At 39.5% G+C, this 14,941-nt stretch overlaps 1 protein-coding gene across 3 annotated transcripts in view; it reads right to left on the bottom strand.

The window, feature by feature from the left end:
• Positions 1 to 14,941, bottom strand: part of LOC132818679 (regulator of G-protein signaling 21-like) — a 74,792-nt gene that overhangs the window by 18,876 nt on the left and 40,975 nt on the right. Inside the window, exon 1 of one of the 3 annotated variants that reach the window (XM_060829705.1) lies at positions 6,520 to 6,534. The exons of 1 other annotated variant lie outside the window; for it this stretch is intronic. The gene's annotated coding sequence lies outside the window, so the exon portion shown is untranslated. Of the gene's footprint in view, positions 1 to 5,446; positions 5,502 to 6,519; positions 6,535 to 14,941 lie in introns of those variants that run through there. One more of the 3 variants, XM_060829706.1, reaches the window with a different exon arrangement.

The following is a 14,941-nucleotide window of genomic DNA, read 5'->3' as shown; positions in this document are numbered from 1 at the left end:
GAAATGTCAAATACTAGGGGGCACAGGTTTAGGGTGAGAGGGGAAATACGTAAAGGAGAAATGGGCGGCACAGTGGCTCAGTGGTTAGCACTGCTTCCTCACAGCACCAGGGTCCCAAGATCGATTCTAGCCTCGGGTGACTGTGTGGAGTTTGCACATTTTCCCTGTGTCTGTGTGGATTTCCTCCGGGTGCTCCAGTTTCCTCCCACTGTCCAAAGATGTGCAGGTCAGGTGGATTGGCCATGCTAAATTGCCCATACTAGATGTATTAGTCAGAGGGAAATGGGTCTAGGTGGGTTATTCTTCAGAGGGTCGGTGTGGACTTGTTGGGGCAAAAGGCCTGTTTCCACACTGTAGAGAATCTAATCTAATGTAGAGAATCTAATCTAAAATGTGTAAAGAGGAAATGTTTTTATATTGACAGTGGTAGTTGCCTGGAATGCACTACCATGGGAAGTAATGGAAGCAGATACAATATCAATGTTTAAGAGGAATTTAGACAGATGCATAAACAGGCAGGGAATAGAAGGATATGGACCATGTGCAGGCAGATGGGATTAGTTAGCACCATGGTTAGAACAGACATGTTGGGCTGAATGGCCTGTTCTTATACCATACTGTTCCATGTTCTATATTCAAAGGCAGAAAAGGCACTCTAAGTTGGAGTGGCAGCATACAATGCTTAAACAGATCCAGAAAGAAAAAGGCAGAAAAGGAAAGAATGAATGAAGAAAATTGAGACAGAATGGTAATGGTAAGAATAAAATGACATTAAAAATTTTAAAATATTTCCTAAAACATTTCACAATCAGAATGAATGTGATTCTAAGATTATAAAAGCTATTTTTCAGTGCCAGAGGGGTTGTTTTACAAGTTTTTACAACCATCTTAACATTAAAAAGCTACCTATGCTTGTATTTCTGAATATCTATAGCAGCTTTATTTTCTCATACACAAACACAGAAATTCATGATGTTCAATGTACTCCAACATAGAGATAGATAGCCAATGTTGTTTTTGCTATGCTAATAGCAGAATCTCCCAATTTGAGCTGCAGATTTTGGATGTTCCCATTTAGCTGCACATCTGTCCTTTAGCGGAAGAAGAAAGGCTTGCATTTAACCACACTTCTCACAACCATCAAATGTCTCAAAGTGTTTTCTGTTCACAAAGAAGTACTTTTAATGTGTGATCACTGTTGTAGAAAATCCAGTATCCACATAATCTGTAGCAAATTCCCACCACCAGCAACATGAAAATGACCATATGAACTCACTTATATAGATTGAGGGATAAGTATCGATACAAGCACTTAGGAAAAATCCTTTGCTGTTTTTAAAATATTGCTCAGGATCTTTTTGCATTCACCTATGGAGGCAGAAGGGGCTATGTTTCAACTTCCTATCTGTCTTTCATAAGGTGGTTAGGAATTTTAGTTAATACCAAGTATAGCTAAAACCTTTTGCATCATTCTTGTCAAAATTACTAGGTAACTTTCTTTCTTGACTTTGTGGTAATTTCTACAAAAGAAAACTAATTTGAAAATGTGTTCTTGGTATTCATTGAAATTACATTAATACTAGGATTACAGTTAAATGTTGAAACGTGTGGCACCGGAAAAACAAAGCAGGTCAGGCAGCATCTAAGGAGCAGGAGAATTGATGTTTCGGCAAAAACCCTTCATCAGGAATGTGACCCGCAACATTGACTCTCCTGCTCCTTGGATGCTGCCTGACCAGTGCCACACTTTTCCAACTCTGATCTCCAGCATCTGCAGTGCTCACTTTCTTCTTATAGTTAAATAATTTTCGCATGAGGATAGGGGACAGACAGCTCACTTAAAAAAGAGGCATTGACTGAGCACTTGAATCGGTTGAAAAATCTCCATTTTAAAAAGTTCTTTAAGGTCAACCTTCGTTTTGGTTTATATACGGTTTTTGCTTTTCTTTTGAAGTTACCTTCCATATTGACCATGTTATTGTCATTTAGAGAACCTGTGGTTAGCACTGCTGCCTCACAGCGCCAGAGACCCGGGTTCAATTCCCGCCTCAAGCAACTGACTGTGTGAAGTTTGCACGTTCTCCCCGTGTCTGCGTGGGTTTCCTCTGGGTGCTCCGGTTTACTCCCACAACCCAAAGATGTGCAGGTCAGGTGAATTGGCCATGCTAAATTGCCCATAGTGTTAGGTAAGGGGTAAATGTAGGAGTATGGGTGGGTTGTGCTTCGGTGGGTCGGTGTGAACTTGTTGGGCCAAAGGGCCTGTTTCCACACTGTAAGTAATCTAATCTAATCTGTATTTTGGTTTTAAGTTTTTTTAAATGGTATTTTCATTGAAAGAAAAAATAGATTTTTTAACATTTTTTGCAAAATTACGAAGTAATACAAACAAATATAAACACTAATATACAAATATACATACAAATGAAATAAATAATAGCCAAAACACAACAAAAGAAAAAAAAAACTCAGCGAACTACTAATCTATCCTACCAACAACCAAAGCATAAAATAAGATACCTTACATTACTAGTAAGAAATAAGGTAATAATTAAATAATTAAATATGTACTGAAAATGGATTGACATCAAATCATAATAAAACCCACATTTATACTGGATTCCTCCCCTCGGGGGGGCTCCTGGACCAGCCAGAACCACTACCACAGCTAGACAAATGCCCTTGACAATATGGCTGAAATATCTGTGCCTATATAGTTCAAAAAGGGCTGCCATATTTTATAGAATATTTCAGTTTTTTGCTGCACCATATCTGTGAGGAAGTAAAGGGGAATATATTCCATGATTAACCTGTGCCAATTCGAAAGTCCTGGAGGGCCCTCAGCTACCCAATTAACTAAGATATTTTTCCCTGCACAGAAAGAGAGAATGGAGAATAGTTTCCTCCCATGCACATCCAGGGAGGACAGATTTGAAAAGCTCAGGAGAAGAGACACTGGATCCAATCCAATCTCCGTTCCCAAGATCTCTGTCAGAGCATTCACTACTCTGTCCCAGTATTTGCGGATCTTGTGACATGTCCATAAACAGTGCATGAGAGTGCCTACTTCTATTTTACATTCAGGACACATTGGGGATGTTCTTACCCTAAATTTTGCCAGTCGTTCCTATACTATATGAGCCCCATGGAGTATCTTTAATTGAATAACTTGAGTTCTATTACAAATAGAGATCTTTCTGGCATTTTCCCAGATGTCTTTCCACATTTCTGAAGGGATTTCTAACCCCAATTCCTGGTTCCATATTTTAAACAGTCATTCCATGTCTTTTGATACCTCGTTATATAAAGAGTACTGACCGAGGGTGAACCCATTGACCATAATAACCTTCTCTCCCTATCTGATTTGTAGGGACTGTCTAATAATGTGTTATTCTTCTGTATATAATATCGCATTTGGAAATACCGAAAAAGGTCTCCATTAGGCAGTCCAAACTTCTGGTGCAGCTGCTCAAAAGGCATCATAACCTCTTCATCAAACAGATCCCCTAAGCAAGAGACACCTCCAGGTTTTAAATGTAGTATCTGTCTGCCCTGGCTGAAAACCCTATGCTCCCACTATAAGAGTATAAGGAGAGGTTTTTGTAAGTTACCCTCATCTTGCCGCATTATCCTCCATGCTTTAATTGTATTTAATACAATAGGGTTTTTACAATAGTCCATAACAGCTCTCATCTTATCTAAGAATAAAAGATTGATGAGGGGACACATTGCTTGGGAGGTCTTTCTTGATGTCTAACCAGATTGATTGTGGTTCACAAGAGACCCAATCAGCTACATAGCCTAATAGAAAGCTCCTACTGATACCTCCTAAAGTCTGGAAAATCCAGTCCTCCGATTGCTTGTGAAAGCTGCAGCTTCTCTAATTTGATAAGGGGCCATCTATGATTCCACATAAAGGAACCAAGACAGCCGTGTAGTTTACATAACATCAGTCTCATAGGATATAAGAGACAAGGCAGAATATTCATCTTAACTAGAGCTACTCTGCCTAACCAGGATATTGGGAGATCTCTCCAGCGTTGAAGGTCTTGCCTTATTTTTTCTAGTAGGTGTATAAAACTGGCTTTATACAGCTGACCAAATATTGGGGTGATAAAAATACCTAAATATAGAAAACCTTCCAGTGACCACTGAAAGGTAAAACAAGATCCGTTCGATAAATTGGATATACTAGCAAGACCACCCAATGGCATGGCCTCTGATTTCAGAAAATTGATTTTGTAGCCTGAGAACATACGAAATAGATTAATTACTTGAACTTAGCAGGGTACGGATATCAGAGGATTACTTAAGAACAAGAGGACATCATCTGCATAGAGAGTGATTTTATGTTTACCCGAACCAACCCTCGGAGTCACTATGTTAGAGTTGGTTTGTATAGCTTCCGCTGGAGGTTCTGGTTTTAAGTTTAAATGTTTCAGTCAGTATTAAATCTTAGATTTTATTGAACTGAATGCTGAGTAGACAATATTCCAGCATGTTACAGTAGGTCCACTTACAACCTACTGCATTACTGAGCCACATCTGGAATATCTCAGGTTTGCACCTCTTTGGCTTGACTTGATGAGTTGAACTGGGATAGCAGTTGTGATGCTCCACACGGCCCAGGGGTTAAAGAGTCCAGAAATCTGACAATTCCTCCAATACTGATGAAAAATCAAATGTTGGAAGTATCTCTGGGCTCCATGATTCAACAACCAGGCTCAGCTCTGAATAGTATCAGTGGCACAGACTGCCAACAAACATCTTTGCGACATATGAAGAACATCCATTTGGGTAAGTGAACAGGGAATGGCTAACATTATAGAATTCTCGCCATCATAGTTAGCTACCGTTTCAGGTGAAAATGGGCTTGGTCAGAGAGATTAAGAGAAAAATCCGGTGATCTTTTCCCCCCTAAATTGTACTCCGTTAACACACCAACTGTGTGAAGTGCAATCTAAATTATTCACACAAGATACAAATTGAAAGACAAAAAAAAGGTCGACTCTTGTAGAGAAAGACTTTGAAACTATGTTTATGGAAAATACCTTTTTCCACTCTCGAGACTTTTGATGGAAGCAACAAATCTGCAGATCCCAAGCTTTAAGGCATTCAGAGAACTGTCATACAATTATGGATGCACTTTAAATATTTTGCAAACTCCATAGGGACATAGAGTCCAAGATATTGTGCATCATTTCAATTCCTGCACAATGTACTTTGAAGGCATATAAAATGTTACTTACAAAATATTGAATTTGAAAAGCAATACAATTAAAAATCTTACACAATTTCACAGCTAATATTCAGAACATTTCATTGACTGGACAACAGAAGACTTTTAAAAAAATAACTAACATGGTTATAGGAGATTGTGGAATCAATGCCTCCAAAAGATCTTCTCTTGCCTTCTACACAACTTGTTCAGAGACAGCAGAGCTCTTACCTGGTACACCTGGAATATTGATCTGTCCCTTCGCTAAGAGTAGCACCTCTTCATTTTAACTCCTCGATGTGTCAAACAACAATAGTTTTCCATGACATCACCAATGTATATAAACCAACCTTAGCCATTAGATATGAGCTTAGGAGGAGGAGCAAGGATGGAGATGCTGATGAAAATCACAGTGGAAAATGAATCTGCATCCAATGAAATAGCCCTCATGTGCATAATATCTCAGAAGGGAAATGCACTGATTTAGATTCAAGGTTAAAACAACAAAAGGTGTAGTTTAATTTGGAACCATTGCTGCATATGCTATGAAAATAAGTTTTCCTGTAAACAGAATGCAAATTTTCAGTGGGTTTTAAAAAATAAATTCAACTTGCTGGAGACACAGTAAAATAGTCCCCAAAAATTTGATTCTTCGGCTATTGAATCATATTCGAAAATATGCTTACATTTGTACAAAAGACCTACATCACCTTGATAGCATCCATTTGCAACTCAAATCCGTGAATTGAAGCAATTACAGCCTCACTGATCAATTAGACCTAATGTTAAATTGCTAAACTCATCACTAGTTTTTATGTGAATCAGCTCTGATACTATCAGATATTTGGCTATATTACCTAATTTGTGGAAAAGACTGAATGAAATGACTTTTATTGCTTTAACGCAACTTCAGCCTTGTCAAAATTTTGTGGGAATCCAGTATAAAATTAGCTTGGGGAATTATGCAATAAAAATATGATTTGAAGCATTCAGTGCCTGTAAAACAGCTGCTATCTTGTTGCAACTAAGAGCATTAAATATCAATGAGTAAAATGCAATTTGGTGTTCTCGTAAAAATAATGCTGATTATCCTTTTCCAAGTTGCATATGTAGGAGCTGAATTACTCAGTTGTAATTGAGTATTCATAGATCATGTGTACAGTCATGATAAAAATTGCAAGTCATGGGTCATAATCTACAGACAAAAGCCTATTGTTCTTTCAGATTTGGTACTGTTTGGTTACAAAACAGTACCCCTGCTCATTAAAAAAAAGACTGTAACAAGGTAAATTATCCTTCATTACCTTTTTTGACCCATTTGTAGCCTATGATGCAGTTGACCACAATCTCCTTCTCCAATACTTCTATACTGCTGTCCCACTGGGTGAGTTGACATTTACAAGGTTTAGTCCTTATCTATCCAATCATGACAGAGAATCACTGGATTTACTTCCTGCTCCTGGATGGATAACTCTGGTGTTTGTGAAGGATCTTTATTTTGCTTGCTTGAGGCAGTTTGCTTAACCTTTTGTGAGATACCTTCATGAATGCCTTCTGGAAGTCCAAATTCAATGCATCTACTGGCTCCATTCTATCCACTCTGGTTGAGAGTTCCTTGAAAAACTCCAATAAATTAGTCAGCCATGATTTCCCTATCATGAAGCTATGCTGACACTGCTAGATTAGATGATAATTTTCCAAATGTTCTGCTATTACTTCCTTAATGATTAATTCCAATACTTTTCTCACACAAGATGTTAGGCTAATCAGCCTATAGCTATCTGCTTTGTGCCTTCCTTCCTTTTTGAATAAGGGATGTCACATTGAAATTTTACCTATCCTCTGATACTCCTTCAGATTCCAAGGATGCTTGGAAAATTAGATGTGATAAAGTGCACATGGAAAAATTGAAGGCACTTATGGATAAAAAGGAAATATGGAATGTGGGCAGCTGGTGTGTCAGAAAGTCTTATTGTTTTCTACAAATGTAATGTATGTGGTTAGTATTTAACTGAAATTCACAGTTTGAATTCTGAAGTTACCAGCCCTAAGAGAGGCTTGAATAAAGTCATCACTGAAAGAGTAGCTGTGCTAATCTACTACTTAAAGAAACAATCAGAACCTATTCCTTTATATTGGGTCATTTAGGCCTTTTGTGTTAGAAGTATATCAAATTAGCCAACTTAATGTGGCTTAATTACTTGATTGTGACTTACAATAGAGTGCTAGAGGTGGGTGACTAAGTGAATTGGGGAAGAAAGATGTGAAGTTCTCCTTTGCTTTTGCTATTACTCACTTTTTTTCCAGGCTCAAGGAGAAGAAGCTAGTTATTTGTTAAGTATCAGATAAGGGATTAAGTTTTGATCTACTTGTATTCTGTTGTATTTTCATTCTATTCTTCAACTTCAAAGTAATATAGCATCTGTTAGTAAGTTTAATTACATATATAAAAAGCATAAGCATGTATATAAAATTATGAAGGAGTCAATTAAAACACATTAAGGATGGCAAGACATGTGTCACAGCTGCAGTATGTGGGAACTCATGGATGCCAGTATAATCCTTGGCAAACACATTTGTAGTAAATGCTTTCAGTTGAAGCAACTGTGGCTCAGAGTTTGAAGTGGAGGCTGAAATACAGCCACTATGATGTATCAGAGAAGAGGGAAGTTACGTGGATTCTTTGTAACAGGAGACAATTCTTCTTAATGAAGGCTTTCTAATTTGGCCAATGTTCAGACACAGAAGAGTGACTACGTGAGTAAGGCAGATAAGAGAATCCATACGGCAGACCTCAGAAACCTCTCACATTACAAGTTTCAGCATCTTTAAGCTTGTTTAGATGAGAACAAGGGCTGCAGGGTGGATGAGCTAATTGACCATAGCATTATGCTGCAGGAAATCCTTCAGGTTGGGGGAGTGAACAGGAATACAGTGGTGGTAGGGGACAGTATGCTCAGAGGATTGATACCATGCTCTACAAAAAAAGAACAAGGGTCCGATGGAGTGAGTTGCCTACTGGTGTTAGGTTTCGGCATATATGTTCAATGCTGGAGAGGAACGTTCCGAGGGAAGGGAGGTTTGCATCCATGCAGGTACCAGCAACATGGGCAAGAAGGAGGTTCAGCATAGTCAGAGTGAGAAGCTGGGCACAAATTAAGAAGGAAAGGTCATAATTGTTGGATTTTTAGCTGAGCTACATGCAAATTGGTTAGGGCAAATCAAATGAGAGAGAAAGGAGAGGCCCAAAACCTGAAGTGGGGGTTTTTTATTTGTGAACCACAGCGAAAAATGAGATCTGCACCAATGGTATGGTTTCCATCTAAATTGTGCTGGGCCCAATGTTCTTGCGAGCAATATAACTAGTTAAGTGGAGAAATGGTAATCAGAGAGTATGTTACCCTTTGACCAATTATTGTCCTTCAACGTAAAGCCAGCAATGTTGGAATTCATCATTTAGAAATTGGCCTGTCCTATCATTTTTTGTTAAAATCCACTTTCCTTGAGACCAGAAGGCACAGGAGGAGAAGTAGGCCATTCAGCCCATCAAGTCTGCTTCACCATTCAGGTCATCTGTTCTTCTTCGGCCACTTCCAGTACTTTCTACAACAAGAATAAACTTCTGCCTTTAAACATCCAGGTTGGTTTTAAGTAGTGCAGCCTAGCTTGAATTGGTGAGAGCTTGTACAATCTTGGTCCCCTGACCATGTAGTGACTGTGCAATGTGTTTAGCACTACACACAGCGATCAATTAGAGCATGCCATTTTCTTGCCAAATTACAAATGGGTTATGCATAAGCACCCATTGCGATCCATGTGCCTTTGTCCTATTTTTCCCGATTGACTTTTCATGATTAGTGCCCTTTGCAAATTAATTCACTGAAACAGAAATGAAAACTGGAGAAAGCTTTTTTTGGAGACTGGGAATAAATCCACTTCTTTTGAACACTCTGCAATATTTATGGTAATCAACTGCTTTTAAAATTCTCTACAGTTCTAAGAAAATGCCTTTCCTCAGACAATAAACACTGCACTCTAAATATAGAAGCATCAGTCATGCCATCTGTGTTCTAAAATAAAAGAAACACCCACTTTTATTTGCCTAGCACACTGATACATGTCTCACGAGTCATTTAAGTATATGTGTGGCAGTATAGCATTTATATCGGTATGAGCTCCAGAAAACATGTCAAGTCATGTTGCTTTAAGAATTTTAATTCAGTTTCTAAATATAGAAAAAAAACAGTTGTCGGCGAAACGTGATGACAAAGGTGTCAGACTGCTTTTAAAGTTCAAGCTGTAAAATCTGAATTGGCTTCCCTTTGCACCCTTGGAGAGGCCAAGGACCTATCCCTTTCTTATTTCTCATCGACAGTCTCTAACAAGATCATCCAAAAAACATGTCAGGTTTCACATGCATGCAGGTGACATCCAACTCGAATGCCAATTCCTAAACATCATTCTCTGCTGCTTCTGATTTATTGTGCTGCTGTCTGACATCTATTGCTGGATTAGCGCAAACTGCTTTCACCAAGGAAGACCAAGTCAACTCATTAACCACTAACTTTATCCTTCTCCCTGGCCACTATTTGCAACTGGACCAGAATGTTGGTGATCTTATTTATCCCAGGTATGAGCTTCTGATCCCATATACAGTAAACATGACACTAGCATGTACATTTACAGAGTACTGAAAAATTCCCCAGACTTGCCTGAGGTTTGACAGCTGCTGTATCAATGCAATTCTCTCTCTTTCCATAGCTGCTCTGTCACCAAAATTGCCTATTGTTGCCTTCGAAACACCGTCCCCACACATTTGCTGTTGAAATCATCATCTATACCTTTGTTACCTCGAGACACATCAAACACAATGAATACTCTCTTGGCTAGTCTCCTAGCAATGACAAACTTACGATCATCCAAAGTTATTTTGACTGAATCCTAACTTGCACCAAGGCCTGTTCATCCATCATACCTATGTTCGCTGACCTGGCACTCCCCTGGCCCATCAAAGTTGCCAAATCTGGCATTATATCACCACTGAGACCTCCTTTTTCCCATCTGTAACATTACTATTTCTTCCTCACCACCACCAGTCCAAAAGGCATCTTGATATCTTTTGCTCTAAATTCAGTGGTTCCACGCTAGGCTAGTCTTTTGTAAACTTGAGGTCAAATCTATAACTCTGCTGCCTGACTCCTGACTTGTGTCAAGTCCTGTTTGCCCATCACCCCATGTTTTTGTTGACCTACATTGTTCCTGGCCAAATAACGTGTCCTTTTTAAAATTCTTAAACCTCTTCTCATATCCCTCCATCCTTCAGTTTTTCCCATCTCAGACCCTCTTCTAGCACTATATCATCCTGATGTCTTCATGTTCCCTAATAGTCTTTATACTTTCCTTCATTCTAATCATTCCATTCCTGGTTCCGTGATTTTGGCTGTATAGGCCTTAAGCTCTGGATTCCATCCCAAATCTCTGTGTTCCTTTCTCCTCTTTTATGGTGCTTCTAAGAACATAATGCTTCACCTACATGGCTTATAATGTTACTCTGAGGTGCTTTTGGACATGTTAAAGGTACTGTAATGTCCTTCAGGGCAGGAAACATGCTTCCCTTACCTGGTCTACACCAGCTCCACACCAACAATCCTGACACTTGGCTGAATTCTAAAATTAAGCTGGCAAGCCACTCATGTCAAGAATAAAACCTAGAGCAGAATAAATAGGCCTTACCCATATCCTGAAAATGAGGAGAATCAAAAATTGGTCTACAGTTGTTATCATGTTCATTTTGAGATGAAGCACATCATTTTGTTACAATCAATAAAAATGTTGCTTAGTTTATATGGTTTTCAATCAGAAAAGTTAGAAAATAATGCTGAACGAGTGAATATTCTGTCCTGCCTAAAATTTGTCTTTTGTCATGTGTCCTTCTCCACTCAAGATAATAAGAGAACTCGGATCTGATTCTTGTTTGATGTCAAATCAGCCCAAACTGAAGTACAATCAGACCCTGGTCAAGGTTTCCCAATTAGTTATAGGTCCCGACAAGATTCTTCGAACTGTCTCTCCACAGCGAGATGGGCCAAGTCTCCAGCTCTTTACTCACCTGTCCCTTCAGTTGGCAACAATAAGGTTGATTTTTATAAGGGACCTCTTCTATTGTAGATACCTTTCCCTGAAGACCAAATGAGCTTATATTTTAAAAAGAGTCAATTAACCACACTTACGTGAATTAACCAACTTTATTAATGATCCAATATGAGAAGAAGTCATAATCCAACATGGATGGTCATAGAGTATAAGGAAGAGTTGAGTCAAAAAAGACACAGGTTCAAAGAAAAATACAAATCAGTCTCCGAATTGGTCATGAAGAGTGGATAATTAACCATTGCAGCCATTATACTGAATGTCATTGGTAGAGCTGCCATTGGTTCTTGGAGAATTATGATATGCATACCTTTTTAGGTTGATTGAAGCACTTTTATTCAGAGTCCTTTAGCCAGTGAATGACTTGGAGCACAGAGTGAGGTAATTTTCTCCCTTCTTTTACCTGCAATGCAAGGGTGCTTAAAATGGTTATTCTCTAAGCTGTGGCCTTCACAAAACCCTAGTCCGCACCAGGACATCAGGACATTAGCATAGAGAAATATGATAATTTCAGTTGGATTTTAACCTTTTCTTTGTGTATTACTACAAGACCAAAACGTATATTGCAAGAGGTAGCTTTCTGCTGAGGATGGAGACATGGCCTTGCTCATCTTTCGCTATTTTAATTCACTCTCTATTTGAAGTTTCCCTGAAATTTTATAGATGCCACATTCCATAAGTGCCAAACAGATACCAGATAGCAACAAATTTTATATTTGTATTCCTTAACTGGCTAAGCCAGATTCTTCTGAAAAGACATTTTTGGGGTTAAAAATTTAACATTGTACATGGTAATTTGGGATTCCAATCCATCCGCATGACAAGTAAAATAAGCTTTTAACAGTGATTTTCTTCCCTTCCTGTGGGCAATCATATGACTGACGCCTGGCAGCTTTCCCTAGTAGCACTGCTAGCTGAGCAACATTAAGGGTTTTGGACTATAATGTGGGATTGATTATGCTTCAGATCTTTGCTGGTTTGAGTATAATCTATGAGGTCAGCTATAAACATAAAGAGTAGACAAGTAAAGGTACAGCCTAGAAGGAAGTGGGCTAGACTGCAGAATTAAAAGGCCAGTTACCAATCTGGATGACCTGGCTTTCAACTCTATTGTCGGAAATATGCTAGTCTGTAGTATTCTCCGAAGAACTGTTTCCCAGCAGAATAGGTGCTATGAGTGATATAATACAGATTCTTCCCTAAAGGAGAACCAATGTGATTTCGCAGATTCGCAGCATCACTGGGAGTTCAACATCTCAGCTCCCATCCCACAAACTCTCATTTCCTCAAAGGCAGGCCCTCACTTCCTCATAGACAGACAAGCAAACTGCTCACCTCACATGCACAATGAGTTCAGTTTGAATGCATTGCATACACGCAGAGAAATTTTGACTTGTGATTAAACTTTAGTAGCAATTAATCCATGCTCTAATAAGCTTTCATAGTTTGCCAGTGATAGCACTTATTCATTGGAAACTCCAGTTAGTTCAGGTACTTGGGTGAGGAAAGACTGTGACCATTCCAGTTGCGATGAATGACAGGATTCTTCAGTTAATCCTCAAAATTATTAGCTACAGAGCTGTGAATGCTTCCAGAACATTGCCTCGTGTCACTTTTGCTACGGGTATTAGATCTCCAGAGATGTACATTATGATGGCAATGCTGTAATGTTGCAACAATTCCATAGAATTTTAAAAAAACAATAGTGATTTTGGGATAGAATTTCAATTTCTGGATTTTAATTTTAATTTGGATTACAAATCTTTAAAAAAACAAGCTTCAAAGAAAGGTTAGGAGGGTCACAGGGTTTCTAAGATCTGTGACAAACTCAGAAGTAGCAACAGTAAAATGGCAGAAACATTAACGTGAACAAAATTCCTTTGCTTCAGTGAGATGGATCAGGTGGACATGAGGTTGGAAGTTTAGATTAGAAATGGTACACTTGTACCATGGGCGGCACGGTGGCACAGTAGTTAGCACTGCTGCCTCACTGCACCAGAGACCCGGTTTCATTTCCCACCTCAGGCAACTATCTGTGTGGAGTTTGCACATTATCCCTGCATGGGTTTCCTCCGGGTGCTCCAGTTTCCTCCCCCAGTTCAAAAATGTGCAGGTTCGGTGAATTGGCCATGCTAAATCGCTCATAGTGTTAGGTGAAAGGGTAAATGTACGGGAAAGGGTCTGGGTGGGTTGCTGTTCAGAGGGCCGGTATGGACTTGTTGGGCCGAAGGGCCTGTTTCCACACTGTAAGTAATCTAATCTAAAAAGAAGAGACATCAACTCAACAAATTAAGCTGCCAGAGGGTGAAACCTACATTTTCACATTTTAAAAAGATTGAGGGAAAAGTTAGCACAAGCACCTATTATATACTATTAATAATTCATTGGAAAAAGGTGCAGGGCTAGATAACTGACATACACTGAAACTTTAAGGAGGGAGAAACTGTCCAACTGCCTAATCAGTTTCATATTGACATAAAAGGAAATAAAGTCTTACAAGAGGCATTTTTGCTCCAAGTTTCCTTTCCAGATCAGATGCTCTCCCACCCTGCAAAACACCCAGTTCTCCACCGCAACAGTCTGACCCACTACAACGGTCTGATGCTCCAGCCCCACGTGGTCCCTCAATTTCTGCCTGGCATTGTCATCACGAACCCCACCACCTCTCCTCCAGAGCCTCCCTTGTGGTAATGACCCTTCCACCCACATTCAATTTCATATTGGCCTTGATGATTTGGGCATTAGGGATTGCTTATAGTCTCAGCAGTGGCCTCTGTTCTCAGTCGTGCTGTTGGAAGAAGTGTGTTGATATATCAGGACTTTAAGTCACAAAGTTTAGACTGACAGCTTGCACCACTATAATCTGCTATCCCCTTTCTCCTGACCTCAGCAACCCTCTGTAAGATCCTTAAATCAGCGTTGAAAACACAGAAAGGTGACATTATTCCATATCCTTCCTCTCCATCGATCAGTGTCAGGTACTTCAAAGAATCAGTTGTGCAACCGGGCTGTAAAATCAACCGAAGCTTGGCAGGTTGCTGATGTGAGAGAAGGGCATCTAGGAAGCAGTCATTGAAATGCGAATCTGCCTGATGGAGATCTGACAAAGGAACCTGAGCTGCCTGCTTTTGGGATGACCTGTCAAATCACCAGCCAATCAGGTGGTGTCAAGGCCACAGGTGGAGTCAAAACCCTTGGTGTGGGGGGGGGGGGGGGGGGGTCGGTCGGGGTAAATAAGGTCAGATTTCACTTTGATGAGGTGCTGACTGAGTTTCAGGTTCGGGGTTGGGTAATCTATCTCTCTGTAAAGTCCACCTTATGATGACCAGAACTGTCGTCGAACTAATATGCATTTAGTACGGCTTGTGCACTTTTCAATTCCATCCCTCGAGAAGGCTCCTGGTGTGTTGCTTTCTTTTGTTTATGGTCTTATTAACTTGAAATGCAATAATCTATAATCGTCTTTTATACAGATACCACTCTCCATTCTGTTTCCATGCCCAGTGTTCAGTTTCTGTTCTGTTTCACAGACAAGTGAACCAGGTTTTTCTTTCCCTCTGTTGAAACTGAGCTCAA

The sequence above is a fragment of the Hemiscyllium ocellatum genome, chromosome 9 (assembly GCF_020745735.1).
Source record: "Hemiscyllium ocellatum isolate sHemOce1 chromosome 9, sHemOce1.pat.X.cur, whole genome shotgun sequence".
Classification (NCBI taxonomy): domain Eukaryota; kingdom Metazoa; phylum Chordata; class Chondrichthyes; order Orectolobiformes; family Hemiscylliidae; genus Hemiscyllium; species Hemiscyllium ocellatum.
Note: the sequence above shows the minus strand (reverse complement) of the source record. Positions and strands in the feature narration are given on the sequence as shown.